We start from the raw sequence: 26659 nt of genomic DNA, 5'->3' as shown, positions 1-26659 counted from the left end.
GGAAGACTACTAGACATTGACAGAAAAAGTTATTAATGAAAGATTTTAGGCACCAGATTTCTCTGTTGCCTGCTGAGACAGCTGCAGCCAACAATGTTAAACTTCATTTTAACTATTTCAACACCAATCAAGGAATATGTCTGTTGCCCACTCTTCCTTACTATTATATCAGCTTACATTTATATAGCACCTTCAGTGTAAAACAAAAAAGTCCCAAAGCTCTTCACAGTGACGTAGGCCAGAATTTCGTCAGAACGTTGGCGGACCTTGCAAAGGGATGTTTGTGGGACCCCCCCCACCAGCCGCATTTTCCATTTGTCCGGCAAATAATTAGTTACTGTCGGGGCTCCCATCCCTTTAAAAGACAGGCATCTGACCCCACGAGCTGCTGGCCAATCAGAGGACCACAACGCCACAGGGAGCACTGGCCACTGCTGGGACTGCACCAACAGAGAGGATGTCCTTGCAACTAGTATGTGGGTTCTGGGGTTACCGGGGCCAGTCAGGCAGGCCCTGATGAGAGGGAGTGAGGGTTGGTGAGGGTTGCTGCTGGGGCGGCCATTGCCACTGGGGGCCCCTCTGTGGGCCACAGAATGCCCAATCAGGAGGCCAGTAAAAAGCCAGTGGCAGTGGGAAGAGGCCCTTAATTGGCCACTTAAGTGGCTCAATTGGCTTCTTGGTGGGAGGGCCGTCCTGTATCTTCCCCGCCACACTCCACCTTCCCTTGCCATTGTACAGGTCCTCCCTGGCTCTGGGCCCTTCCCTAACGGGCTGGTAAAATCCATCCTATATTCAAAAAAATGGATGCTGAGCCAAAGAAGGACATATTAAGAGATGAGCAAAAGCTTGGTCAAAGAAGTGGGTTTTAAAGAGCATTTTAAAGAAGGGGAGTTGAGTGGGGAAGCAGACAGGTTTAGGGTGAGAACTCCTGAGTACGGGAACTAGCATGCTGAAAGCAGGGCTGCCAATGGTGAGGCGAAGGGGAGGGGAACTGCAGAAGAGGCCAGAATCAGAGGAACAGATTGTTCGTATGGAGTTATAGGGTTGGTGGAGGGAAGATAGGCAGGGATAAGGCCATGAAAGGATCTAAACATGAGGATATAATTTTAAATTTGGGGGAATGGGAACCACCAGAGTGTAGCAAGGACAGTGGTGATGGGTAAGTAGGATCTGATGTGGAATGAGATAGGGCAGCAGAATTCTAGATGAGTTGAAGATTATGGAAGGTGGAGGTAAAGAAAGAGAAATAAAAGAGGGAAAGAAAGATTGGATTAAGGGAGACAAAAAAGTGGCACTAGGTAAACTGTTCTTTCAGAGAGCTGGTGAGACACAATGACTGAATGGTCCCCTTCTGTGCTGTAACGATTCTGCGAGTGAACTGATTTCTATATACATTTGAATCATTGTGCAAGGTAATCATGCTTCAAGCATAGTTCTGTATTCAATGTTGCTCCTTTCATAGTATTGGATGTTCCAGCCTGGCTACATGCACACGATGCTACATTCATACCAATTACTTGGACAGTTGATTTTCTTAAAAATAACTTGTGCAATTGGCCCATGAGCAGCATTGCTTACTTGCATTTGAGTTCAAAAGGTTACAGCACAGCCTTTCTAGAATTTATCACGCGTAACGTCTCCTATCACTGAAAACTATAGCCAATATTACATTTGACAGTACAGTACAAAAGTGGTAATTATATATTCTTCTCTGATTTCTATGCTGACAGGCATTGCTTATCATATGACTCCACAGAATTACCTTGAGATGCTAACAGCTGCCAGCAGGAATATCTTTGTTCATGCGAACTTCTAGTTTTCTTAATTTCATTAATAATTCTCGGAAAACTGGACAATTTAATCAAATATGTGTTGCAACTAGGATTCAGAAGGATTGTCCTTTATGTAAATAAAACTGCCTCATGAGTTAGTCCTATAACATAGAGTCATAGGGTGGTATTTTCAATTGCCCATGGGGGCTGCAACAGGAGCTAGTGCACATTGAAAACAGTGCTCCCATATGGCGCGTCAGTTTCCCAAAGTCTCCAGGACGTGCTCCAATTTTCAAAGTGAGGGATGGGGTGGGGGTTGGGATGAGAGGTGTTAAGTTGGGAACCCACTCATCTCCAATTAACAGCCAGTTAAGCTCCTTGAGGAAAATGCATTACCTCCCAATTCTCTGTATTAAATTCCATCTGCCACTTGTCTGCCAAACACACAAAGTCTTTTGGCGGCACCACATAATGCAAATGTCAAACTGTTTAATTATTGATGAAGGTGAGTTCCTTTAATTTATCTTATACACATTTTCTGTTGTGATAAAGTAGGGCTCAGTGGATCAGTAAATTCAAGTCTGTTGGATTCCAAGGGAATTAATTTGCAGTTTCCAATACAGCTAGCTCATGCATAAAGTGAGCATTAATATAAGCATGAATGGAACTGGCACTAACTTTTGCCCACATTCCTACAACAGCTTCTGGGAGTAAACAGATGTATGACATATTAACAGGCACTGCCTCCATTAACTGTGTTTTACATGCTAAGAGCCTGTTAAGGGGCAATTGAAGTGATTCTTCCAAAATTCCTGATGCTTTACTTTTAGTGGAAAGGCATTATTGACAACTATTTAGGACCAGTGTTTGGACAGCATAAGGAACGAGAAGGTGAATAAAGTGACCTGAAACAAACAGAACTATTATTTGGAACTGTGGAAAAACTGAAGAAAATGTATAGAATGGCATGCATTATTATTGATGACAAAGCCATTAGTTGATTTGCTGTGATACAGCTTGGGTTCAACTTTCTGATCCCAGTCAAAATGAGTTTGTGCTACCCAAATCTTAGGTGCTTGTAGTGCAGGGTGTGGGCCGTGCCCAACTTTTCAATATAAGTTCTATCCCTTACTTTGACTAGGCTAGAAGAGCCTTTGACCTCCAGCACATTTTTTTAAAATGTTGATTCGCTAGTAATATGATTTATATACTAAAATGTGAACAAAGTGTTTATATTCTAAGAGATTCTACAAAAGTATTATTCACTTCGTGTAACATGTATATAATGATTAGTTTGTAAGATGAAGTTCTTCATTTGTGCCTGTTGTGCCTGTAATAGAACATAGAACATATAACAGTACAGCACAGTAAAGGCCCTTCGGCCCACGATGTTGTGCCGACCCTTTAACCTACTCTAAGATCAAACTACCTACATACCCTTCATTCTACTATCATCCATGTAATCTGGACAGATTGATAATTAACCAAATCTGGAGGCACCAGAAGATGTTCCACTCTGACTGTAGCTGTCAGCTTTGCTACCAGGGGGTCGAACACGCGTGACATGGAAGCTTCCTGCTTTGGTAAGCTTCACTTCTACAGGAAGAGCCAGCTAGACCCAGGTGTTATATGTTGACCATGTTACAGCAAATAGCACAACTCAGTGGAAACTTGCTTTATGAAGTGGAAGCAATGAGGACATGTTCAGGTAAAGGTCGTAAATAGGAGGTGATTGGAATACTTTAGGGGTCACTGTACTTACAATTTTTCTCTTCCTCCTTTCAATTATGCAGCATGTATGGAACGCATTCTCATCTCTTTATGGCACAACATCAAACTGAATAGAAACCAAAATTATGAAGACAAGTGTTAGAGAGCAAACAAAATGCAACAATGGAATACTTCCCACTACGACTCAAAAAATCACCATCTGTATCGCCATCTGAGAAGCCAGAACTGAAGACTGATGGCAGATAATTCTGTTCAAGTGTTAACTTTACATAGTGAAAGATTATGTACTCAGGATCAGCGAAAAAGACTTACACGTGTTGGCATTCAATCTGTTATTAGCACGAAATGATTGATTTTACTTTTCCGTACAACATAGGCATTCTAATTGTGGATATAAAAAATGGAAACAACCTCTTTATAGTTTGTGCTATATTAAAATTATTCCTGAACTGAGCATAAGACTTAGCTGCTGCTGCTGCTGAAAGTTTAGGAATACTTGAATGCTTTGCCACTTTTCCATTAAACAGTGTAAAATAATAAAAAATGCACAAATATCATAAATATGTAAGACATATAAAGACTTTCCAGAATTCCCTGATATAATAGGCACTACTTAACTGTATTGGAAATATATAAAGAAAATGCTGCAAATACACAGCAGATCAGTCAAAATGTGAAAAGAGAAAAAGACAGGTTAATCTTTCAGGTACAAACACTGGGCGGGAATTCCCTCTGAATAGTAGGTTAGTGGCAGGGCTGGACTCTGCCTGTTCATTTGACCCCTGCCACCATGTAACCCACTGTAGTTTCCGTAAGTGACCCGGGTTATGTTTATGGGGCAGGTTTCTTGCAGTAAATTCGCTGCTCATTGGTTTACTGCTGCCAGGTGAGAGGGAAATCTATTTGTTTAAAATGTTGTAGCATACTTTTCAGCAGGCAGAAGCAGAATGGAGCAATTATGAATAAGAAAGGAGCAGCCTTGGGGGGAAGATCAGTAGCAGCAAGGGATCCCAAATTCTCAGATGTCCTGCTAACCGACATAGGTTAAAATGAGAAGGACAATTGGAGACTGAGAATGGGAAGCCACAAAAGATACTTTTATAGCAGATGGTGACAGCGACAGTGAGTATGACTTCCACCATGCCACAAAAAGCCGCAATGTACATGGAGAGGTTTAGTGACGTGGTAAGTGTGGTCAAGGTAAGTGATCATTGTTCAGGCAAAGCTTCACAAAAGTTTCAAAAATATCAACAAAATTGCCTCTTCGGGGATACTTCTTTGCTGCTCAATATCACTTAGTGCCGTGTTTCTTGACATTAGGTTGGGGGGCTCTAATTGTGATAAATTGCACCAAGATTTTGCTCATGTCCATCTACCCTGCACACTTGACGTGGGCAGACAGGAATGATAACTGGTGGAATTAACAGAGGAGAATTTTGGTAAGCATTTTGTAGTGGCAGGATTGTAAAAAAAACCACTCAATTTTAGTATTTATTTATGTTGAAAAGCTGCCTGAAGATGCCAGTTTTAGGAATGAAGATCTATCCCATTTTGTTCTACCTGAAAAAAGGTTATGAAATTAAAGCTTGCCCTTTATTTTCTCTTCAGATGCTGACTGACCAGCTGTATATTTCTAGTGTTTGTCTTAGGTATCCTTAATTCATAGATTTCCTTCTGAACACTCCATTCCATTTCCTACATATGACTGGGTTAAAAATGTTTGCATACCTGCTCTTGAAGTATGTTGTGCAATTTCACTTTTACAGTTTTGAATGAATCTCTTTCATGAATTGCTACATGTGAATTTTTTTTTAGCTGGTGATAAGCCATATGAGAAAGGAATGCTCCTCCAAATGATTATTTCAGCACAGGCTTCGATATGTTAGAATTAAAGAGAAGGATGGCTGCAAGGACTTCTGGCTAAATCAAATTTCCCACACTTTTATCTAAGGGCATCAGAACAAAAGGCATCAAAGGCCAGTGCACAAAACAGGTAGTTGAGCCAACTTCCACAAGTTTGAGCTCACAGGATGCACAATTAACAGTAGAACAAATCCTATCAGCATTACTGTAGGTACACTCTAACTGTCATCCCAGTTATGCATTAGCTTGTTGGCAGTTAGACTTGGCTCACTTACCAAAGGCACCTCCGGTCACTGGAGAATTTCCACCAGTGCGTCTCTGCAGGATACTGAAGGCTAAGTGGGAAGACAGATGAACAAACTCCAGCATCCTCACTGAAGGCAATTCCACCAGCATCACAACCACGATCATGGAAAATCAGCTCCACTGGTACCAGATTGCATCCGCATGCGAAATAATCGGCTTTTGAAGCATATCTTCTTTTCACAACTTAAGGATGGCATCCGATCTCAAGGTGGAGAGAAAACATTTTAAGGACACTCTGAAGGTCTTATCGAAAGGGGGACAAATTGACATCAGTACAAGGGAGGAACTTGTCCTAACCATGCCATGTGGCTCCACCTCATCCTCCAAGCCACAACGCAGTCAGAAACTAACTGCATAAACTCTGCTGCAGAGTTAGCATGGCAAGTCTTACTGCAGCTGTACAGAACTTCAGTTAGGCCACACTTAGAATATTACATGCAATTTTGGTCGCCACACTACCAGAAGGACGTGGAGGCTTTGGAGAGGGTACAGAAGAGGTTTATCAGGATGTTGCCTGGCCTGGAGGGCATTAGCTATGAGGAGAGGTTGGATAAACTCGGATTGTTTTCACTGGAACGACGGAGGTGGAGGGGCAACATGATAGAGGTTTACAAAGTTATGAGCGGCACGGACAGAGTGGATAATCAGAAGCTTTTTCCCAGGGTGGAAGAGTCAGTTACTAGGGGACATAGGTTTCAGGTGCGAGGGGCAAAGTTTAGAGGGGATGTGCGAGGCAAGTTCTTTACACAGAGGGTGGTGAGTGCCTGGAACTTGCTGCCAGGGGAGGTGGTGGAAGCAGGTATGATAATGACGTTTAAGAGGCATCTTGACAAATACATGAATAGGATGGGAATAGAGGGATATGGGCCCCGGAAGTGCAGAAGGTTTTAGTTTAGGCAGGCATCAAGATCGGCGCAGGCTTGGAGGGCCGAATGGCCTGTTCCTGTGCTGTACTGTTCTTTGTTCTTTGAAGCGCCGAAAGCAGAAGGAGAGAGAGCAGGACCCTGGATCACGAACCCCTCCCCCCCCCCGCCCCGTCGCCCCCCGCCCCCCAATCAGGGCAACACTTGCTCTCTCTGTGCAAAGACTTTTGGTTCCAGATCGGCCTGTTGAGTCACCTGAGGACACACAAATCATGATATCTGGCAGATGTCATTCTTGTTTAGAGGGACTGATGATGACAATGATGGCATTAGTTAGTAATGCATCTGCCTTTACAGGCAGAAGTTAATAAAGTTGTATCAACCTGCCAATTTGCTAAGTAAAAGTGAAATTAACTCTCAGTTAAAAAAAATCCCAGTGTACTATGAAGAAACTAGCTCCTCGAGAATATCAAATTAGAAATGTACAGTAATGCTCATTATTTATTCTCAGGATATAGCTGACATTTGCAAGGCTGCATCTCTTGCTCATTCCCAGCTGTCCTCAAAAGGGCTGATGCCTTCTTGTTTTTACAACTGAATGGTTAGTTAGGCCACTTTGAGGTCATCAAGAATCAACTATGTACTGTGGACTACAATCATATGTAGACTAAGTCAGACAGTCAGACTAGTGAAGGATAGCAGATTCCCTTCCCTGCAAACATTCAGGAGCTAATGGGGATTATGACAATTCTACAACTTTCATGGCAGCCTTTAATTAACCACATTTGTTGCATATAATTTTGCAGCTTGCCCCAGCCTCTTGTCCAGTACAATAATAACAATTCTCTCCTTAGAACTGAGAAGATTAAGGGGAGATTTAATAGAGGTGTTCAAAATTATGAAGGGTTCTGATAGAGTAAATAGGGAATAACTGTTTCAACTGGCAAGTAACCGGAGGACATAAATTTAAGATAATTGGCTAAAGAACCATGCAGGAGATGAGAAGAAATGTTTTCAATGTAGTGAGTTTTTACAATCTAGAATGCACACCCTGAAAGGGTCATGGGAAGCAGATTCAATAGTAGCTTTCAAAAGGGACTTGAATAAGTACTTGAAGGCAAATATTTGCAGGGCTTTGGGGAAAGAGCATGGCTGTGATACTCATTGGGTACTCTTAATCCTCACCAATGGGATTGAAGGAGGTGTCGACAGTGCTATCAAGCAGCACTTACCAAAAACATGCTCACCGATGCTCAGTTTAGTTCCACTAGGACCATTTGGCTCCAGACCTCGTTACAACCTTGCTCCAAACTTGAACAAAAGAACTGAATTCCAGAGGTGATGTCAGTATGACTGCCTTTGATATCAAGATAGTATTTGACCGTGTGTGGCATCAAGGAGCCCTAGTGAAGTTGAAGTCAATAGGAATCAGGGGAAAAATTCTCCAATGATTGGAGTTACACCGAGCCCAAAGATGTTTGTAATTCTTGGAGGCCAATCATCTCAGCAGCCCCAGAACATTGCTGTAGGAGCTCCTCAGGGTCGTGTCCTAGGCCCAACCATCTTTAGTTGCTTCATCAATGACTTTCCCTCCATCATAAGATCAAAAGTGGGGAAGGTCACTATAATTGCTATGTTCAGTTCCATTCACAAGTCCACAGATAATTAAATAGTCCATGCTCTCATGCAACAAGACCTGGACAACATTCAGGCTTGGGCTGATAAGTGGCAAGTAACATTCGTGCCACAGAAATACCAGGTGATGTCCATCTCCAACAAGAGAGAGCCTAACCATCTCCGCTTGACATTCATTGGCATTGCCTTCATTGAATCGTACACCATTAATAATCCTGGGTGTCATCAGAAACCTAGCTGGGCAGCCCCATAAATACTGTAGCTACAAGAGCAGGTCAGAGGCTGGGCATTCTGTGGTGAATAACTCACCTCCTGACTCCCCAAAGCCTTTTCACCATCTACAAGATACAAGTCAGGAGTGTGATGGAGTACTCGCCACTTGCCTGGATGAGTGCAGCTCCAGCAACACTTAAAAAGCTTGACGCCATTCAGGACAAAGCAGCCTATTGATTGGCACCCCATCCACCACCTTAAACGTTCATTCTCTTCACCACTAGTGCACTATTTCTGCAGTGTGTACCATCTACAAGATGCACTACAACAACCTGCTTAGGCTTCTTCAACAGCACCTTTCAAATTGTGACCTCTACCACCTAGAAGGATCAGGGTATCAGACACATGTGAACACCAGTATCTGAAGTTCCTCTCCAAGTCACACACCATTCTGACTATATCACTGTTCCTTCATTGTCACATGGTCAAAACCTTGGCATTCCCTATCTAACAGCATTGTGGATGTACCTACACCAAATTAATTGCAACAGTTCAAGAAGGCAGCTCACCACCACCTTCTTAATTGCAATTAGGGATGGGTAGTAAATGCTGGCCATGTCAATGATGGCCACATCCCATGAACAAATTGAAAAAGAGAATTGCTCTTTCAAAGATCCAGCACATGCATGGCGGGCAAAACAACATCCTACTGTGCTCTATGATTCTATAGTAATCATGACCCTAATATGGATGCAAGAAATTTGTGGCACATTTTGAGGATGAGCACGTTGATATATGACCAACATTTATCTCTCAATCATCGCCACCAAACAAACTGACCATTATTCCCCATTACTGTTTGTGGGACCTTGCTACGCAGAACTGTGCCAATACTCCAGAATAACTAATCGGCTGTAAAGCACTTTGGGATATCCTGAGGATGTAAAAGGTGATATATAAATGCAAGTTTAAGCTTTCTTTCTTAAACCTACCATTTGATTGAGTTTTCTCTGTTCAGTTCAGAGACATATTTAAGCTGTTTCTATATCAGGCACTTCCCTGACCCCTATTCACACAGAGAGAAGAGGCTGTAAATGCTGATGCCCATACAAAAGATGAACAGTTAGCAACTATGTAATATTGGCATTTACAACTTGGAGCACCACACCACACCACACAGCCTTTAATTTATGAAGTCAGACGATTCCAGAAATTCTTCTTGTGTCAGCTTTAAATGAATTGCCTTATTTTTCCCAAGGCAATCACAAATTTTGTAAGTCTCTCAGAAAAATGATTTAATTAAATCATCTTAAATTATTTGTTAACATAAAGCCTTTCAATAAGAATTCCATCATTTTTACTGTGACAGTTCTGTGATTGTTCTTGCTTCTCAAGTGTGTAATCGTTCACTACAAGAATTCAATCATTTACTGCAGGAATTCCATTACTCTCAACCAACGTTGAACAATTCACTAAATCATCAACTTTATACCTAGTCCTGATTCACAGGAGCTGATCCCTTAATCTGCTCTCTTTAAAAAAAAATCAATTTCTTACAGTTCAGGCTTTTCCTGAGCATCTTTATTCCTGCTTATGGTCAGATATAGCTTCCATTACTTGACAGGGAGGGACATTGGGAAGGGTAACTTTCAACTTCCGTTGGGGCTAAGAATGGGTGGTATTGGATCAGCTGCGCTTTATTCACCTTGCTTAAGTTTCCTTTCTATTGAGCTCAAATCTGCTGTCAACATCTTTCACCACAACAAACTGCCCTTGACCCTCTGTCCTTGCAAGCTACCATCCCAGCTCCAACCTCCCACTCCTCTCCAAAGACTTTCAATTTGTTGCCGGCTCCCAGATTCATGCCCACCTTTCCTACAATTCCATGTTTGACTCCCTCCAATCAGGTTTCTGGCCCATCCACTGTACTGAAATGGCCCTTATCAATGTCACAAATGACATTCTATGTGACTGTGACCATAGCAAACTATCTCTCCTCATCCTTCTTGATTTATCTGCAGCCTTCACCACAGGTGACCACACCATTCTCCTCCAGTGTGCCTCCACCATCATCCAACTGGGTGAAACTGTCCATATCTGAACTCTCACCAAGTCCCGTTCACCCATCACCCATGCTTGCTGACCTACATTGATCCGCTTGTCTGACGATGCCTCAGTTTTAAAATCCTCATCCATGTTTTCAAATCCCTGCATGGCCTCACCCCCTCCCTATCTCTGTAACCTTCTCCAGTGCTACAACTCTCCAAGATCTGTAGTACTGGGACCTTTGCTGTTTGTAGTATATATAAATGATTTGGAGGAAAATGTAGCTGGTCTAATTAGTAAGTTTGCGGACGACACAAAGGTTGGTGGAGTTGCGGATAATGATGAGGATTGTCAGAGGATACAGCAGGATATAGATCGGTTGGAGACTTCGACAGAGAAATGGCAGATGGAGTTTAATCCGGACAAATGTGAGGTAATGCATTTTGGAAGGTCTAATGCAGGTGGGAGGTATACAGTAAATGGCAGAACCCTTAGGAGTATTGACAGGCAGAGAGATCTGGGCGTACAGGTCCACAGGTCACTGAAAGTGGCAACGCAGGTGGATAAGGTAGTCAAGAAGGCATACGGCATGCTTGCCTTCATCGGTCGGGGCATAGAGTATAGAAATTGGCAAGTCATATTGCAGCTGTACAGAACCTTAGTTAGGCCACACTTAGAATATTGCGTGCAATTCTGGTCGCCACACTACCAGAAGGACGTGGAGGCTTTGGAGAGGGTACAGAGGAGGTTTACCAGGATGTTGCCTGGTCTGGAGGGCATTAGCTATGAGGGGAGGTTGGAAAAACTCGGATTGTTTTCACTGGAACGACGGAGGTGGAGGGGCGACATGATAGAGGTTTACAAAGTTATGAGCGGCATGGACAGAGTGGATAGTCAGAAGCTTTTTCCCAGGGTGGAAGAGTCAGTTACTAGGGGACATAGGTTTAAGGTGCAAGGGGCAAAGTTTAGAGGGGATGTACGAGGCGTTTTTTACACAGAGGGTGGTGAATGCCTGGAACATGCTGCCAGGGGAGGTGGTGGAAGCAGATACGATAGCGACGTTTAAGAGACATCTTGACAAATATATGATTAGGAAGGGAATAGAGGGATCTGGGCCCCGGAAGTGCAGAAGGTGTTAGTTTAGGCAGGCATCAAGATCGGCGCAGGCTTGGAGGGCCGAATGGCCTGTTCCTGTGCTGCACTGTTCTTTGTTTTTTGTTATCTCTGCACTCCTCCTATTCAGGCACATTATGTAATCCCAGTTTTAATCACTCCACCACTGGCAGTCATGCTTTCAGTTGCCTAGGTCCTAACCTCTGGAATTCCCTTCCCAAACCTTCTCTACCTTTCTCCTCCTTTCAGATGCTTCTTGAATCCGACCTCTTTGACCATGCTTTTGGTTAGCTGTCCTGATATCTCCTTCTGGGCTCTATGTCAAAATCTTTATTGATCACACTCTTGTTAAGCTCCTTGGAACATTTTGCTATGTCAGAGGCACATTAGAAATGCAACTTGCTGTTGTTGTGTTTAATACCATCAATTTTATACCCCTGCCAACGTTCAAAGATACCACCAGTATCTTCCCTTTTAAGAGTTTAAAGCTGTCTTTGTTCGCTATCATGTATAGATTGGCTTAGTCCAGGTTGAACAATTAACCCCTAATCACAGTCAAGTTTTACTGGAAAATACATGCGATGCTCATCAATTTCTTCAGTTAGATAAGAAGGCAGCAAAAATAGCATGTTATCAGTGCAGTGCATACAAGCTAAAACTACATACTCGGGTTTATTTTTAGGGAAATAAATACGTGTGATCCCAAGCTTCGGGTCACCTGTCGTTTTAATTCTCTGCTCTGTTCCCTCTCTTACCTCTCTATTCTCAACCTCCTATGCTGTTTCAATGAAGCAGTTTGTTCAGGCAGTTAATATTCTTCTGGACTCAACACCAAGTTCAAAACTTTCACATCATGATCCCTGCACCCCTTCCTCTTCTTTTTTAGATGGCAACTGTTGGTGATGGTTCTGCCTTTCCTCTAGAGCTATCTTTTGTTTCTTTTCTTGTGCCCTTACCATCTCCTTTTGTCTTGCACCATCATTCCTTTTGTCATTTATTCTCTCCTGCCTTCCACTCTATCACAGGCTGTTCTCTATTCCATCCTCCCTCCCACTTTTTCCTGCCTCTGTGTGTCCTTAAAACCTCTCTAATTTTTTTCTGATGAAAGGTCATCAACCTAAAATGTTAACTTTGCTTCTCTCTCGACAGATGCTGCCAGACTTGGTGTGTATTTCCAGCATTTTCTGTTTTTATTTCAGATTTCCAGCATCTGCAGTGTTTTATTTTTGTAAGAGCCAATTCTGTCTGGATGGGGCATACTTCAGGCTGGAGTTTGATCTCAACAGGCAAATAGCCCTTTCAAAGGAAAATAATGAGTTATGGTGCTTTAATGTAATAGTATGTATGATTACTTACATCCGAGAACATTGATGTGTAACGTAGTGAACCCCAGGAAGCAGAATTGATTCTTTGCCATACAGACAAAGCCAAAGAGCCAAAAAGTATGCATTCTACTCTAACTGACAAATATGGTCAAATAATGATAGAAGCTTTTATTTTAACAAATGCAAAAACTATATCAAAAGGTACTTTCATATACAGTACACCACAATCCATTCAGTTCAGAAAATAGTTAACTTTTGACAGAAATTTTGCTTTTCTTAAATGCTGTCATCACAATCTTTGAGCCTGCTACTTAAAATTATACTGGTGTGCAGCCCAGTGCAAAATGCACTGCTGAGTGGCTGCAGGCCACAGCAAGGGGCCAAGCTTGTATGAAGCTAGCGCCACTTAAAGCTAACTTGTACTACTTAAAGCCAGCCTACACTTCTGAAAGATGAGGTATATTTTGGCTACAGCAAGTGCTGGAAGTCGCTGTGGAAGAGTTTATGAGTCATAGGAGGAGTGAAAGTGATGCAACAGGCTAGAGAACGTGTCTCAGCATGCTCCGGATAACACTAGAGGCCTTGGTACAGGAGGTGGAAAGGAGAGTAGTCCTCTTGCACCAGGGGACCAAGAGCGACCACCACCCCCCCAACCACCCCCCACTCCCCCCCGCACCAACAGACATTATGGAGGCACTAAGTGCCATATTCTTTCTGAACTGCACAGCTGCATGGTCGCGAAGCAACCCAATGGTTCCTGCACAGGGAAAACACAAATTGGCCCCTTTAAGTTATCGCGCATGCACGGTTGCTTAAAAAGATTTAAAGGAGCCATGCACTTAAAGCATCTGCGCAGTCAAAAAAGAAATTAGAGGGAACATTTAGTGGGAGCAGGTAGCCACCATGGTCAATGCTAGCAATCTAGTCCCAAGGACCTAAATGTAGTGCCTCAAAAAGTTCAATGACCTCACGTTAAAGGTCAAGGTCAGTGAATGCATCTCAACATGCCATATCCATACAAATGAACCACTAGCTTCACACACACAGTTCAATTCACCATCTCCCCTTCATTTATCTTCCAAAAATTTCGATCAAGCTTGATTCAAACCTAACTGTCATTGCATCATCTCACTCTTACACACTTAGCACTGCTGCAAGACTCATACCCACACCTCATGGCTTGCACACGCTGCCATCTATCCAACTGTGGTAGACACATCACCCAAACAGATTGAACCACACTCATTGGCACAGTTCCCTCTCTATTGCACATCAAGATGGCCCATGATCAAAGACAGCAGCACCTAACCAGCAGGGGACAGGCATGGCTGCATACCTTCACCCCCATGGAGGAGACGGGTGCTGGCAATCATTGATTCGGCCATGACTGAGCCCGTGGCCAATGGTGGGGCTGAAACCATGGAGGATGAGGATATGTTCCTACCTAATTGACATTCTCACATCCCACTTCCCTCCCATCCCATAATTTCTTCTACAAGCTTCAGATGCTGTAAGCATGCACCTGTTACTTACACCACCACTCCCCCTTCCCTCACTCCAACTCTATCCTTGTGCCTTTATCCTTTCATGTATTCAAGAACTGCCATCTGTTCAACAATGTTAAACTCCAGAAAGCTTGTGTTGGAGGAATAATGCTGGAGCCTATCTTCACTCAGTTACATATTTATTGTACAGAATAAAAGGATTCCAAACATGTAGCTCCTCACTCAAACCCTTTACCAGTCTCAGTGAATGTCTGCTTTTAAGTGCTCAAGTAAGACCCCAATTAACATCCTCCATCTGCATATAATTAAACAATTGATACATGATTATCAGATTCCCTTCTTTTTTTATAATGAAATTTGGATTAACATATTCAAACATTTCAAAATAAAATTCCATATTATGTACAAAGTATTAACATGCTCAAAGACATTCTCTCCCTCCTCATCCTCTCTCTCTAAGCAGTTTGTTCTCTTCCTTGCTGCCTCAACTCCGTCTCCCTCTCATGTTGCAGCCCAAGGGGAATTGCAACTATCACACCCAAAACTGGAGCAGACGGTTTGACCAGAGCCCTGGCAGTCACAACCAAGGTCTTCGGGCTGGATTTTTGCAGCTTGCTGCCGTTCTTGGTGACGAACTTCAAAGAGTGCGTGGTGCACACATGAGACATGTGCCATGGAGCTGCCGCGATATTTTGCGCAGCGGCTCATTAACATGGGGCGGAGAACGACTTATTGTGACTTAAAAATAGTGAGGACGGGGGGCTTAATATTCAAGGATACAAAGTGTTATGAAAAGATAGGGAAGGAAAAAGGGAGGTGGGGTGGGAGTACTGATTAGGGAAGACAGCGGAAAGAGAGGATGTCATTGATGGGGCAAAGACACAATCCATTTGGTTAGAGTTGAGAAGCAAAAAGAGTATGATCATGCTACTGGTGGTATTGTATAGGCCTCCAAATAGGGAGAGAGAGAGACATAGTGAAGCAAATCTGCAGGGAAATGACATAAATGTGAAAGATATTGGGGGACTTCAATTATCCAAATATTGATTGGGATAATGTTAGAGTAAAGGGACAGGAGGGGGAGGAATTTCTGAAATGCATTCAGGAGAACCTCCTTGATCAATATGTGCTCAGCCCAACTAGAAAGTTGTACCTGTCAGGCAGGGAGGAAGTTGTCGAGCGAGGGAGCCGTGGTTTACTAAAGAAGTTGAAGCGCTTGTCAAGAGGAAGAAGAAGGCTTATGTTAGGATGAGACGTGAAGGCTCAGTTAGGGCGCTTGAGAGTTACAAGCTAGCCAGGAAGGATCTAAAGGGAGAGCTAAGAAGAGCAAGGAGAGGACACGAGAAGTCATTGGTGGATAGGATCAAGGAAAACCCTAAGGCTTTCTATAGCTATATCAGGAATAAAAGAATGACTAGAGTTAGATTAGGGCCAATCAAGGATAGTAGTGGGAAGTTGTGTGTGGAATCGGAGGAGATAGGGGAAGTGTTAAATGAATATTTTTCGTCAGTATTTACAGGAGAGAAAGAAAATGTTGTCGAGGAGAATACTGAGATTCAAACTACTAGGCTAGATGGGATTGAGGTTCACAAGGAGGAGGTGTTAGCAATTTTGGAAAGTGTGAAAATAGATAAGTCCCCTGGGCCAGATGGGATTTATCCTAGGATTCTCTGGGAAGCCAGGGAGGAGATTGCAGAGCCTTTGTCCTTGATCTTTATGTCGTCATTGTCGACAGGAATAGTGCCGGAAGACTGGAGGATAGCAAATGTTGTCCTCTTGTTCAAGAAGGGGAGTAGAGACAGCCCTGGTAATTATAGACCTGTGAGCCTTACTTCGGTTGTGGGTAAAATGTTGGAAAAGGTTATAAGAGACAGGATTTATAATCATCTTGAAAAGAATAAGTTCAGTAGCGATAGTCAGCACGGTTTTGTGAAGGGTAGGTCGTGCCTCACAAACCTTATTGAGTTTTTCGAAAAGGTGACCAAACAGGTGGATGAGGGTAAAGCAGTGGATGTGGTGTATATGGATTTCAGTAAGGCATTTGATAAGGTTCCCCACGGTAGGCTATTGCAGAAAATACGGAAGTATGGGGTTGAAGGTGATTTAGAGCTTTGGATCAGATATTGGCTAGCTGAAAGGAGACAGAGGGTGGTGGTTGATGGCAAATGTTCATCCTGGAGTTTAGTTACTAGTGGTGTACCGCAAGGATCTGTTTTGGGGCCACTGCTGTTTGTCATTTTTATAAATGACCTGGAAGAGGGTGTAGAAGGGTGGGTTAGTAAATTTGTGGATGACACGAAGGTCGGTGGAGTTGTGGATAGTGCCGAAGGATGTTGTAGGGTACAGAGGGACATAGATAGGCTGCAGAGCTGGGCTGAGAGATGGCAAATGGAGTTTAATGCAGAAAAGTGTGAGGTGATTCACTTTGGAAGGAGTAACAGGAATGCAGAGTACTGGGCTAATGGGAAGATTCTTGGTAGTGTAGATGAACAGAGAGATCTTGGTGTCCAGGTACATAAATCCCTGAAAGTTGCTACCCAGGTTAATAGGACTGTTAAGAAGGCATATGGTGTGTTAGCTTTTATTAGTAGGGGGATTGAGTTTCGGAGCCACGAGGTCATGCTGCAGCTGTACAAAACTCTGGTGAGACCGCACCTGGAGTATTGCGTGCAGTTCTGGTCACCGCATTATAGGAAGGATGTGGAAGCTTTGGAAAGGGTGCAGAGGAGATTTACTAGGATGTTGCCTGGTATGGAGGGAAGGTCTTACGAGGAAAGGCTGAGGGACTTGAGGTTGTTTTCGTTGGAGAGAAGGAGGAGGAGAGGTGACTTAATAAGAGACATATAAGATAATCAGACGGTTGGATAGGGTGGATAGTGAGAGTCTTTTTCCTCGGATGGTGATGGCAAACACGAGGGGACATAGCTTTAAGTTGAGGGGTGATAGATATAGGACAGATGTTAGAGGTAGTTTCTTTACTCAGAAAGTAGTAGGGACATGGAACGCCCTGCCTGCAACAGTAGTAGACTCGCCAACTTTAAGGGCATTTAAGTGGTCATTGGATAGACATATGGATGAAAATGGAATAGTGTAGGTCAGATGGTTTCACAGGTCGGCGCAACATCGAGGGCCGAAGGGCCTGTACTGCGCTGTAATGTTCTAAAAAAAAAGGAGGCATTACTGGATCTAGTACTGGGGAATGAGGTGGGCCAAGTGGGCCAAGTGGACCAAGTGTCTGTTGGGCAACAGTTGGGTAAGAGTGATCATTGTATCATAAGGTTTAGATTAGCAATGGAGAAGAGCAGGGAACAATCTAAAGTAGAACCTCCAAATTGGAAGAGGGCTAATTTCAATGGGATGAGAGCGGATCTAGCCAGGGTAAAATGGAACCAAAGTTTGACAGGAAAAATTGCAATGGAGTAATGGGGGACCTTTAAGGAGGAGATGTTTAAGTACAGGCTAGGTACATTCCAACAGGGGCAAAACATAAGGGAACCAAAGGCAGGACTCCTTGGATGATAGGGGAGATAAAGAATATGACGGAACAAAACAAGATGGTGTCTGATGCATGTCAGGTGAATTCTTCAAGCGAGAACAAGGCACATACTATAAGTTGAAAGGGGTAGTGAAGAGGAAAATATGACTGGCAAAGTGAGAATATGAGATTCAAATGGCAGTTAACATAAAAGGGAACCCAAAAATCTTCTATCAGCATGTAAATATTAAGTGGGTAGTAAGAGGTCGGGTGGGGCTTATTAGGGACAAGGAGAGTGATATATGCTGAGAGGCGCATGGCAAGGCTAAAATAATTAATGAGTGCTTTGTATTGGTGTTTACTTAGGAAAAAGATGCTGACAAAATATCAGTAGAAGTGGAGATGGTAATGCATAAGGTAAAAATTGAAAAGCAGGATGTGCTGGAAAGGCTGGCTATGCTTAGAGTGGATTTGTCACCTGATCTGGATGACTTGCAGGCCAGGTTGCAAAAAGAAGTGGGAGTGGAGATAGCGGAAGGACTTGCCATAATCTTTCAATTTGCCCTAGATGTGGGGGAGGTGCCAAAGGATTGGAGAGTGGCAAATGTGACATCCTTATTCAAAAAAGGAAGTAAGGACATTCCTAGTAACTACAGGCTGGTCAGTTTAACATCAGTGGTGGGTAAGTTTTTAGAAACAATAATTAGGGGAAAAAATCAACAGGCATTTGGAAAGGTTTGAGTTAATTAGTGATAGCACAGATTTATAAAAAGCAGATTGTGCTTGACTAATCTAATTGATTTTTTGCTGAAGTAACAGAGAAGGTTGATGAAGGGAATGCAGTGGATGTTCTTTGTGTGGATTTTAAGAAATTGACAAATACCACATAAAATTGCAGTTCATGAAATGGGAGGGCCAATGTCAGCTTGGATAAAAGATTAGCTTAAGGACAGGAAATAGTGAGTCGTGGTAAATGGGTGCTTTTCAGACTGGAGGATGTGAGCTGCGCAAAGGCCACTTTGGGTGGGGAGAGGTGTGATTGGGGCTGCTGGCAAATACACGAGATGTGTTCAGTGGAAGAATGCAGAGTAGACAGATCATGACAACAATTAGCATGTAATCTCAGCGCTGCAATTTTGGAGCTCAATGCTAGAGCTGATGTTGTCTCTTAAGCTTGCACAGCTGAGGAGCAGGAATAATGCTTCACCAAAGCTATTCAAAAGGATCATCAATTAGAATCAGCGAATCAGAGAATGATTACAACACAAAAGGAGGCCATTCGATCCGCCGTGTCTGTGCCGGCTGTCTATAAGAGCTACTCTTCTAGTCCCACTCCCCAGCCTTTTCCACAAAGCCCTGAAAATTTTTTCTCTTCAGATAATTATCCAATTTCCGAATGGAAGCCATGATTGAATCGGTCTCCACTACAGTCTCAGTCAGTGCATTCCAGATCCTAACACTCGCTGTGTAAACAAGCTTTTTCTCATGTTGTCATTGTTTCTTTTGCCTAGCACCTTAAATCGGTGCCCTCTGGTTCTTGAACTGTCTGCCAATGGGAACAGTTTTTCCCCTATCTGCTGTGTCCAGATTCTTTACAATTTTGAACCTCCATATAATCTCCTCTTAATCTTCTTTTCTCCAATGAGAACAGACCCAGCTTCATCACACCTCTCTGTTACAAAGAACAAAGAACAGTACAGCACAGGAACAGGCCATTCGGCCCTCCAAGCCTGCGCCGATCTTGATGCATGCCCAAACTAACACCTTCTGCACTTCCGGGGCCCATATCCCTCTATTCCCTTCCGATTCATATATTTGTCAAGATGTCTCTTAAACGTCGCTATTGTATCTGCTTCCACCACCTCCCCTGGCAGCATGTTCCAGGCACTCACCACCCTCTGTGTAAAAAACTTGCCTTGCACATCCCCTCTAAACTTTGCCCCTCGCACCTTAAACCTATGTCCCCTAGTAACTGACTCTTCCACCCTGGGAAAAAGCTTCTGACTATCCACTCTGTCCATGCCGCACATAACTTTGTAAACCTCTATCATGTCGCCCCTCCACCTCCGTCGTTCCAGTGAAAACAATCCGAGTTTTTTCAACCTCTCCTCATAGCTAATGCCCTCCAGACCAGGCAACATCCTGGTAAACCTCCTCTGTACCCTCTCCAAAGCCTCCACGACCTTCTGGTAGTGTGGCGACCAGAATTGCACGCAATATTCTAAGTGTGGCCTAACTAAGGTTCTGTACAGCTGTAACATGACTTGCCTATTTTTATACTCTATGCCCCGACCGATGAAGGCAAGCATGCCGTATGCCTTCTTGACTACCTTATCCACCTGCGTTGCCACTTTCAGTGACCTGTGGACCTGTACGCCCAGATCTCTCTGCCTGTCAATACTCCTAAGGGTTCTGCCATTTACTGTATACCTCCCACCTGCATTAGACCTTCCAAAATGCATTACCTCACATTTGTCCGGATTAAACTCCATCTGCCATTTCTCCGCCCAAGTCTCCAACCGATCTATATCCTTCTGTATCCTCTGACAATCCTCATCATTATCCGCAACTCCACCAACCTTTGTGTCGTCTGCAAACTTACTAATCAGACCAGCTACATTTTCCTCCAAATCATTTATATATACTACAAACAGCAAAGGTCCCAGCACTGATCCCTGCGGAACACCACGAGTCACATCCCTCCATTCAGAAAAACACCTATCCACTGATACCCTCTGTTTTCTATGACCAAGCCAGTTCTGTATCATTCTTGCCAGCTCACCTCTGATCCCGTGTGGCTTCAGCTTTTGTAGCAGTCTGCCATGCGGGACCTTGTCAAAGGCTTTACTGAAGTCCATATAGATAACATCCACTGCCCTTCCTTCATCAGTCATCTTCGTCACTTCCTCAAAAAACTCAATCAAATTAGTAAGACATGACCTTCCCTTCACAAAACCATGCTGTCTCTCGCTAATAAGTTTGTTTGTTTCCAAATGGGAGTAAATCCCTTCCCGAATAATCCTCGCTAATAGTTTCCCTACCACTGACGTAAGGCTCACCGGCCTATAATTTCCTGGATTATCCTTGCCACCCTTCTTAAACAAAGGCACAACATTGGCTATTCTCCAGTCCTCTGGGACCTCACCTGTAGCCAATGAGGATGCAAAGATTTCTGTCAAGGCCCCAGCAATTTCTTCCCTTGCCTCCCTCAGTATTCTAGGGTAGATCCCATCAGGCCATGGGGAGTTATCTACCTTAATGCTTTGCAAGACACCCAACACCTCCTTCTTTTTGATAATGAGATGACTGAGACTATCTGCACTCCCTTCCCTAGGCTTATCATCCACCAAGTCCTTCTCTTTGGTGAATACTGATGCAAAGTACTCATTTAGCACCTCGCCCATTTCCTCTGGCTCCACACATAGATTCCCATCTCTGTCCCTGAGTGGGCCAACCCTTTCCCTGGTTACCCTCTTGCTCTTTATCTCCGTATAAAAAGCTTTGGGATTTTCCTTAATCCTGTTTGCCAATGACTTTTCATGACCCCTTTTAGCCCTCCTAATTCCTTGCTTAAGTTCCTTCCTACTGTCCTTATATTCCTCAAGTGCTTCATCTAGCCTTCCAGCCCTTACGAATGCTTCCTTTTTCTTTTTGACTGGGCTCACAATATCCCGCGTTATCCAAGCTTCCCGAAACTGGCCAAACTTGTCTTTCTTCCTCACAGGAACATGCTGGTCCTGGATTCTAATCAGCTGACGTTTGAAAGACTCCCACATGTCAGATGTTGATTTATCCTCAAACAGCCGTCCCCAATCTAAATTCTTCAGTTCCTGCCTAATATTGTTGCTTCAAAGAAAAACTCAATCAAGATGGTTAAACATGAATCCGTGCTGGCTTTCCTTATTTAATCCACATTTGTCCAAGTGGCTATTAATTGTGTCCCAAATTATCATTTCTAAAAGCTTTTTCATTACCGAGGTGAAACTGATGGCCTGCAGACACTGGGCTTATCCTTATACCCTTTCTAGAACAAGGGTGTAACATTTGCAATTCTCCAGTCCTCTGGCATTACCCCTGTATCTAAAGAGGTTTGGAAGATCATGACCAATGTCTGCCATTTCCACCCTTATTTCCCTCAATATCCTCAGATGCATCTGATCTGGTCCTGGTGATATATCAATTTTAAGTATAGCCAGCCTTTCTCATACTTTCTCTTTATCAATTTTAGCCCATCCAGTGTCTCAACTAACTCCTCTTTCACTATGACTTTAGCAGCATCTTCTTCCTTGGTAAAGACAAATGCGAAATACTCATTTAGTACTTTAGCCATGCCCACTACCTCCATGCATAAATTCCTTTTATGGTCCCTAATTGCCCAACCATCCTTTTACTGGTTATATGCTTATAGAAGACTTTTAGATTCCCTTTTTACCTTAGCTGCCAATATCTTCTCATACTCTCTCTTTGCTTCTCTTATTTCTTTTTTCACTTCCCCTCTGATCTTTCCATATTCAGCCTGATTCTCAACTGTATTATCCACCTGGCAACTGTCATACTCACCTTTTTTCTACTTTATCTTACTCTCTATCTTGTTTGTCATCCAGGGAGCTCTGTTTGTCCTAGCTTTCCCCTTCATGAGAACGTTCTTCAATTATATCCAAACTATCTTCTCTTTCAAGGCAGCCCATTGTTCCGTTACAGGTTTGCCTGCAAATCTTTGATTCTAATTTACCTGGGCCAGATCTATTATCACTCCTTTGAAATTGGCCCTCCAACAATTAAATATTTTTACTCTGCATTTCTCTTTGTACTAAATTACTCTCAGTTTAGTTGTCGATTGATTTAAATAGCGGTTGCTGTGATGGTAGAAGTGTTTGGTTTAGTTCCAGAGTTCTGTAAAGTTGTTAAAGCCCACAGGGAGTGGTGTGGAACATGCTGAAGGACTTTATTTTGACTTCAAGGAGTCTGCACACACCACTTGCTCCCAGACATGGCTGCAGTAGTAGGCATTTCCCATAAACGATAGCATGACAGGGAGAATAAGCAGAGGCAACACAGAGCAGTACAAACTGCTCGAAGAGGGAGGAGGAGGAGGGGGAGGAGGGCTCTTGGCAGAAGGCAATATCCTCCCACAGTGTTCAGGGCATAATTCTTATACCTGAACTTCAGTGAGGAACAGTGTGTCAGGAACTTTATACGTTTCAAAGGATACCATCACTAAAATCTGCCACTTGCTGCAGCCACAATTGCAACCTCAGAGTAGGGCAAGGACAGCATTGCCAGGGGCTGTGAAGGTGACTGTGGCTATAAACTTATGCTTCTGTCTCCTTCCGGACTGCAGCACGTGCCATTTGCAACATCTTCCAGTTTGCCATTTATAGTTGCATTGATGATTTCTATTCAAAGAGTTAAATACATTTCTTTCTTTCTGCTCAGGGAGAAGCAGGCTGAGTATGCATACAGCTTTGCAAGGATTGTAGGCTTTCTCATGTTGCATCATGCCATTGATTGCATGCAGGTCACTTGGAAGACGCTGCATGTCAACTCTGAGATGTACTGCAACTGAAAGGGATGTCTTGCTGCAATTATACAGGGCCTTGGTGAGGCCACACCTGGAATATTGTGTGCAATTTTGGTCTCCTTATCTGAGGAAGGATGTTCTTGCTATAGAGGGAGTGCAGCAAAGGTTTACCAGACTGATTCCTGGGATGGCAGGACTGATGTATGAGGAGAGATTGAGTCCATGAGGATTATATTCGCTGGAGTTCAGAACAGTGAGGGGGAATCTTATAGAAACCTATAAAATTCTAACAGGACCAGAGAGTGGTGAGTCTGTGGAATTCACTACCACAGAAAGCAGTTGAGGCCAAAACATTGTATGTTTTCAAGAAGGAGTTAGATATAGCTCTTGAGTTTAAAGGGATCAAAGGGTATGGGGCGAAAGCGGGAACAGGTTATTGAGTTGGATGATCAGCCATGATCATAATGAATGGCGGAGCAGGCTCAAAGGGCCGAAAGGCCTACTCCTGCTCATATTTTCTATGTTTCTATGTTTTATTCCCTCAACAGCCAACTAGTGTGGAACCATCTGCTGTGTATCATACACTGCCTGGTATACTGGCAGCAGTCATGATGCCTTCATTCTGTGGTAGTCCACTGTTCCATCTGCATTGAACCATAACGGTAAACTAGAGAGTGTCTACTAGGCAACAAGGGCTATCCTTTGATGACATGGTTCATGACTCCAGTGTGCAACCGACAAACATGTGGGCAGCATGCAGACAAAGAAAGCCATGCTGCCACACAAAATATGATATATCAGAACATTGGAATGCTGAAACAATGCTTCCATTGCCTGGACAACTCTGGAGGAGCCCTGCAGTACCTGGCAGAGTGCGTGCCAAGATTTGTTGTGGTCTGCTGCATGCTGCACAAACTCATCATCATGAGGGCACAGCTCTTGCCACCTTCTATATGGCAAGCAGCTGAGCAGGAGGAGGAGGAGGAGGAAGGGAAGGAAGAAAAGGAAGCGACGAGGAAACCTGGAAACCTAGACAACCATTTTCTGGCCAAGCTGTCTGTGATCAACTCATCCAATTGTGATACCAGTAAATGCAATCCCAATTCTCCATTCACCAACCTTACCTTCTCAATCTTACTGACCAGCACATCATCTGCTTGGCCACTATCCAAAAATAAAAACCACCACTAAATAAACATTCCAAACCATATTTATAAATGAAATCATTCCATATTGCATACAAAAGCCAACTAATCACCCTTGTGCATTGCCTTAGTGGCCATGTGCCTTTGCCTGTCCCAGTGCTCTGATGCAGTGCTATTCCAGTGGCTGCAACATGACTGTTGGAAGGCAACTGATTTTCAATGGGGGATACTGCAGATGTCCTTGGAGGATGACCTTTAGAAGCTCTGACCCTAGAGGGCTTGACATCTGACTGCATCATCTTGATATGGCTAGCAGTAGTCTGGGCTGGCTGACAGGCAACAGCAAGGGCATTGGTGGAGTGGCAATGGTGGGGGGACAAATGTTGTCATCCTGAGAGAGTAATCAATTGGAGGACAGATTGCTGGACTGCTGTGACAGACTGCAAGCCCCTTTGCACACTGGTATTGGCAGCCACAATGGCAGCAGTATAAGCTTGTGTGCAGCAAGCTTAGCTTGCACAACTTCAGTCTAAATTTCCACTGGAGCACCCAGATGATGGGTTGGCATCCTCCCATTTATGAAAGATGATGGACTTGCAGCAAACAATCCATTTAGGTGGGGTGTCTTCTCTTGGTGCACCTTTGCTGATGGCTGTGAAGGCTTGATGATTGATGGCTTCTCTTTGTGCTGCAATGGAAGCTGTGATGTCGACTATCAGGCGCTGCATCAAGGTTGGGTCTGCAAGTATGCTAATGGAGTTGGCCAACACTTACACGCTGGAAAGGATGGGCTCCAAGCTCTGCACAAAGCCCTGTGCCAATTTGATGCCAAACTCCTCCTGCTCTTTGACAAGAACAGCAGGCTTTCTGGTAGGCCTGCCAATGCACCAAGCGTTTCATTGTGCATACCCATCAGCCTTCTTCTATAGACTGTCCTGTTAAATTCCTCAGCTGAGACCTCTGCAGCAGAACTCAAGTGCAACCCTGCTTCAGCAAGCTGGCACCTGCGCTACCCTTTCTGCCTGCCCTGGCTGCAGGTCACTTATAACCGATGTGTCACAATGTGCAGATCCCATCTCTAAGCTAGCCTCTAAATTACATGCAGTGTGAGGATCTGAGCTGGTGGCTGCAAGTGTGAGTGACAGAGTTTCTTCTTCATCACCATCTTCCTAAACTTCCATCTCTGCTTGACCAGGTTGCATTTCTTGGGTATCTGAAAGCAGAAAGGCACACAAAAGGGGTTGTGGTGAGGGAAGGGGGGAAAGCAAGAGCTGCCTGCTTACACCATCTGCAACTTGTAAAGCAGAAGAGATTGTGTGATGAAGGGGAAGTGGGATGTTAAAAGGAGAATTATGTCTGAGGATACCATCATCCTCAATGGTTTCAGTCCCACCGCTGCCAACGGCCTCAGTGTTGGCCACTCCAATGATGGTAATCACTGTCTCTTCCATCGGGTTAAGAACTTGCAGCTGTTCCCGTCCTGTGCTGGTTAGGAGCTGCTGCCTCGAATATGTACCACCTTGTCCTGCAAGAGATAAGGAAGTATGTCAGTGAGTGTGGTGCAATGTGTTTGACTGATGTGGCTGTCATGGGTGAATAGCTGGCAGTGTGTGCAAGCTGTGAGATGTGGGTGTGAGCCTTGCAGAATGTTAAGTGTGTGGGGATGAGGTGAAGCTTTGCATGTAGGTGTGAATCATGATAGATAGAGATTGTCGGTAGGTGAGTGATAGGGGTGTGGTCCATTGAGCAGTGTGTGAGGCTAGTGATGCAATTGGGATATGACATTTGAAAATACATTCACTGATCTTGACCACTCATGTGAGGTCATTGAACGTTTTGTGACACTGAATCCACGTCCTCAGGGCTAGACTCCTGGCATTGACCACCCCAGATATCTGCTCCCATTGCCTTTGAAAAGTTTGTCTGGAGGGCCTCCTGGCCCCCTGTGGCTAGATGACATTTCTCCTCCTATCTCCTTCCAGCACCAAGGCCTCACGTGCAGCGTTGGAAAATCCTGTTTAATAAAAATTGGGTTTTTTTCTAATTTTTCTTCTGCAATCCATGAATTAAAATAGGTACCTGGGAATATTTATGAAACTTGAATTTTATCGTGCTGATGCCAGAAAATTAGACAATCATAATTTAT

The 26659-nt window shown here is 43.7% G+C and overlaps 1 long non-coding RNA gene across 1 annotated transcript in view; it reads left to right on the top strand.

Moving 5' to 3' along the window:
* The window catches only part of LOC137374856 (uncharacterized), a 52128-nt gene extending 48222 nt beyond the window's left edge, over nucleotides 1-3906 (top strand). The window contains exon 3 of the long non-coding RNA XR_010975909.1: nucleotides 3566-3906. This is a non-coding gene — a long non-coding RNA (uncharacterized lncRNA). The remainder of the gene's footprint in view (nucleotides 1-3565) is intronic.
* Nucleotides 3907-26659: the final 22753 nt, after the last annotated feature.

This window comes from Heterodontus francisci, chromosome 11 (genome assembly GCF_036365525.1).
Source record: "Heterodontus francisci isolate sHetFra1 chromosome 11, sHetFra1.hap1, whole genome shotgun sequence".
Taxonomy (NCBI): domain Eukaryota; kingdom Metazoa; phylum Chordata; class Chondrichthyes; order Heterodontiformes; family Heterodontidae; genus Heterodontus; species Heterodontus francisci.
This window is presented reverse-complemented; position numbering and strand designations above follow the sequence as displayed.